This window comes from Cynara cardunculus, assembly GCF_001531365.2.
Source record: "Cynara cardunculus var. scolymus isolate 2C chromosome LG 2, CcrdV1, whole genome shotgun sequence".
Lineage (NCBI taxonomy): Eukaryota > Viridiplantae > Streptophyta > Magnoliopsida > Asterales > Asteraceae > Cynara > Cynara cardunculus.
In genome coordinates this window covers 31301216-31305822 of record NC_037529.1, presented here as the reverse complement: position 1 = coordinate 31305822, position 4607 = coordinate 31301216, and the positions used below count along the sequence as shown (strand labels likewise).

The 4607-nt window shown below is 38.5% G+C and overlaps 1 non-coding gene across 1 annotated transcript; it reads right to left on the bottom strand.

Annotated features, from left to right (window-relative positions):
- Window positions 1-4175: 4175 nt before the first annotated feature.
- Window positions 4176-4281, bottom strand: LOC112508368. Its single transcript, XR_003068741.1, has one exon. It is a non-coding gene; the product is annotated as a small nucleolar RNA R71 (small nucleolar RNA).
- Between the last annotated feature and the right edge of the window lie 326 nt (window positions 4282-4607).

The window sequence follows — 4607 nt, the reverse complement described above, 5'->3', positions numbered from 1 at the left end:
TTTTGAAGATACATGTTGTAATTCATGTAGTAGTACAGGATTAGTTTTGGAATTTTTATATGTAGATTTTTTTACATATAGCAATCCGTGTACTAGTGGGACCTTTTGATGTAATCCATGTTTCTATGTAATGAAATATGTGTTTTATGCAAATGTGGAGTATGGGGTGTTACATCAAAAGCCAGAAAATTCGTGCCCTTTCAGAGATTTTTACAACTCTTCATTAAGGCGATGATGAATGCAAATGAAGACATCCCGACCAGATCCAATGCTGAAATGGGGCCGACATTCATCATGTCTAGAATTCGACAGCATACTGAAGTTGAAGACTTGGATTCTATAATGGAGATACCACCAGAGTTTTTTGCCTTGGCTAATCAGACTGCTCAGTGTGTGATAGACTATAGGAGAGTGATAGATCCTATAGTTCAACCAGAACCGATTGAACTTACCTTGGGATCACCCCATGCCTCAACTGAGAGAGAGAGGTGTTAGCTGTAGAAGAGAGAGTTCAGGAACAGGGGTTACCTGAACAGGGTAGTGTGCTGAGAGAAAATGAATCAGAGAGGGGTGAACAGGAGGGGGGAGCATCTGATCAGCAAAGTACTTCAACTGACAGTACTTCCACAACTTCTTCAAGTTTGGAAGATACTGAAACTGACAACCAGGCGGCTCTTGGTGATCATGATGGGCATGATGATAATAATGATGATGGTGCTGACGACCATGATCAAACTATCCCTTCACAGAATATTCCAGTCGGAGCATTGGTTGATGATATTAACGACATCTTTCCAGAATTTCCTGCTCAACAGACTTGTCTAAGTCTACATTCATTGTCGTTTGATGTTGAAGAATATGGACCAACATATGATGAATATGACCGTATTCTACAAGGAGTTTCAATCGGAGAAGGAGATGAGGGAGAATCAATTGAAAATGAAGAGAGGATGTGTGAAAGGGATGAAGAAAAACATGGTGAGGGTGTGAGTGGAGCACAAAAAGAATATCAAGCTCCTTACCTAGCCGATACACATAGCCAAACACCCACATCTACTACCGACATTCATTCGTTGAATGAAGGTATTGAACAAGAAATAGCTAGCCCAGCTATGCAAATGCACACCCAACCTATCTACTCAACTGGTTCTCAACAACCAGTTGTTTCACTTCTTCACGGGGATGTAGCACATAAGCTAACTACTTCTCATTCGGAGAATGTATTTATTGAAACAAGTAGGCCGCTGCCCCAGCCTACGACTTCGATTCAGTGCACCTCGAGTATAGAGCCGATACACATAGGTACACATGAGTCACGAGCATCTGTTGCTCCAGTTGCAGTTCTTAGTGAACTTGCCGAAACGACCAGAGTGATGTCAATTGACATTTAACAAGGACCGGTCAAAAGTCCTACCTGTGCTATCAATATATTCCAACACTGAACGTAGGCACAACAGTTTATTCAACTATTGTTTCAACTAGCAATCTATGTAATCCAGGCGTTAGTTTACCGGACTTCGTGTCAAGGGAGTATCTAGACGGTGCCCTAAAGGCTGTTCAAGACAACATGGATGCACAGATTGCAAGTCTGAAAAGACTTTTGAAGGGGAAAGAACAAGTCGAGGAAGAGCAACCATCTGCGCCATCACCACCGCCTGTACCTGAGCCTCTGACACACACTAAGTATTTAGTGCTTAAAGCACCTTTTTATTCTCTTTTAGATAGGCGATTTTCCATTTATATCCCAACTTTGAGTCATTTTATCTCTTTTCTCTGTTTTTATGCTAAGAAGAATGTTGAACCTGTTTTTAGTGGATTTTGGTCTAAATTGAGCTTATTTTGGACAGATTGGAGCAGGTCGATGCTGTGGAAATGTAGTAGCATGACCTGATGGTAGAAGAAGAGATGGATGAGACTTGGAGTTGACCGACAAGACCATGGGATAACTTTTGAAAGCCTTCTAAAGTTGGAACAGCTGTATTATGATCAGATTAGTTGGACCTTGTTAAGACTAATTTAGTTGCTTTTTAAATATTAGTTTACTTTATTGCACCTTTAGTTTGCTTTAATGTACTTTTTAGATTCTTTTGAACCAAAGAGGTGTGAAATGACTATTTTGCCCTCACTCCATCCCTAGTATAAAAAGGGATGTTGGGAGGAGTTTTCAATACACCTCAACACTTCTACTCCACACTTTTCTCTCAAGTAGTTTTCTCCAAACTACATGGAGAACAAGTTGTCTTCTAAATATTATTAATCTTTTAGCATTTCGAGTCCCTTTTAATCGCTTTATTTAATCGATTTCTTTATATTACCGTTATTTATATTCTGTCTTTTATTTATTTACACTTACTTGCATTTTATTTCTGTCATTTATTTATTACGCTTTCCGCATCTTTATTATTCCGTCATTTACTTTCGGCATTTATATTATGTCTTTACTTATCGCAATTTATATTTCTTGTCATTTACTTTTCGTCATGAGTAGCTAATTTTATTAGCTCGGATGTATGACGAAAAGGGTGGGTTTTTAAACCAAATTATAGTCGACCCTTTCATGTAACAACGATGTTTTACTTTTTCATTTCAAGTTTTATAAAACCAATGACACTTCTTGACGAGTTGATCACTTTGAAAGTGTTAAAGTGCCGTTGACTCTAAGCTGAGCCATTGTTTGCACGTCAACTTGGATGATATGGGAAGTAGACTTGAGAGAGTTGCTAAGAAAGAGATTTGTTGTTCGTATTTTCTAAGTTGTTAATTCTCGACGGGTTGATCACTCTGAAGTGTTAAAGTGGAATGGATTCAGAGATGAGCCATTCAGAACACATCAACTTGAATGATATGGGAATCCACTCGAGAGGGTGATTTTTAACAAAGAAATTTGTTTATCCATATACTTTGAAGACACCATTTGTCACTTTCACTGGTCTGGATACCTCATAGAGATATTGGTTGAAAGCTATAATATCAGTGCATTAGTGAAGTCCGAGAGGAATACCTTCAAAGTAATTGGTAAAAATAGTTGTTACTGATTGCATGCTGTAGCAATCTGTCAGCATGGTTTCATGCTGTAGCATTTTGACAGCATTGGTCGACTAGAAATAGTATTTACATCTCACCCGAAAAGTCATACACCCTAGCTTGCTCTTATATTCTGTTATCTTCTGTTTTTAGTTGTGTTAACTCTGTTCTAATCAAAGTCTTCGAATTCGCCTTCTGAAATCATTTCATTAACTTTACTTTCTTTTAAACTTTTACTACGATCCCTGTGGACGATATCCGGTACATGTACCACTTTTATTACTTGAAAGACGATAATGAGACTATTTGTATACTTGCTTTTAGTCCTGATTGTTGTTTGTGGCTGTGGTGTTCCACCCATCAAGTTCTTGGCACCGTTGCCGGGTATTAGTTAGTTAAAAGTTTTCTTTTAATAAAGTAAACCATTTGATTTTTCTCGTCCCTTTTTTAAAACCGTTTTTAAAAGTAGTGTATGTCACGGAGACATCGCATGGAAATTTTTGAATTGGATCCCGATATTAAGAGAACGTTTAGCCAAAGAAGGAGAGTTCAAAGAGCATTTTTTTCTCTACTCTCTCCCAACATGGAGTTACCTCCCCCAATCATCCTTGAGATTCCACATTTAGAAAACCAACCGCCTGCCTTTGGGACAATGCCACCTTTTCCGAATTTTCAGCAAGAACACCACCACCATAATAATCATAATGAGGAAATAGAGTCGGAGAATAATGAACAACCAAGAGAGCAAACTCCGAATATCATTAATTTGGCAAATTCCAAACATGGACGGATCATGGGCTTTGCCATTCCGGATTTTGAGCAATTAAATTCCGGGATAGTTAGGCCGCATATGACCGCTCTTCATTTTGAACTAAAATCGATTATGTTTCACATGTTTCAAATAAATGGACAATTTGCCAGATTACCTTCGGAGGACCCACACTCACATTTGAAATCCTTTATGAAAATCACTAATGCTTTCCTGATCCTAAGAGTGTCTAATGACGCTCTGAGACTCACTTTATTCCCATTTTCTCTGAGGGATCGAGCAAAGGCATGGTTCAATTCATTAACTCCAAGTTCTATGCCTTCATGGAATAATATGGCAGAAAAGTTTGTGCGAAAATATTTCCCACCAAACAGGAACGCTAAAACCAGGAATGAAATTTGCCTTTTTAAACAGATGGACGATGAAGCTGTTCCTGACGCTTGAGAAAGGTTCAAAGAGTTGTTAAGGAGATGCCCTCACCATGGCATTCCCTACTGTATTCAACTCAAGACATTCTACAATGGGTTAAAGTCCCATTGCTAAACAGATGCTTGATGCGACTGCGAAAGGAGCCTTTACAGCCCTGACCTATAATGAAGGATATGAAATCCTTGAGAAAATTTCTGCTAACAATGGACATTGGGCTGATCCACATGCCCAATCGCAAAATAAAAATACTGGAATTTGCGATGTAGATGCATATACTGCATTAATGATAAGATCGATTAACTCAGTTTTGGATATTAATCACTTACTCTGGATGATCTATTTGACAGTATTAGTGCAGCGGAAGCAATAAGAACAAGTAGAGTAA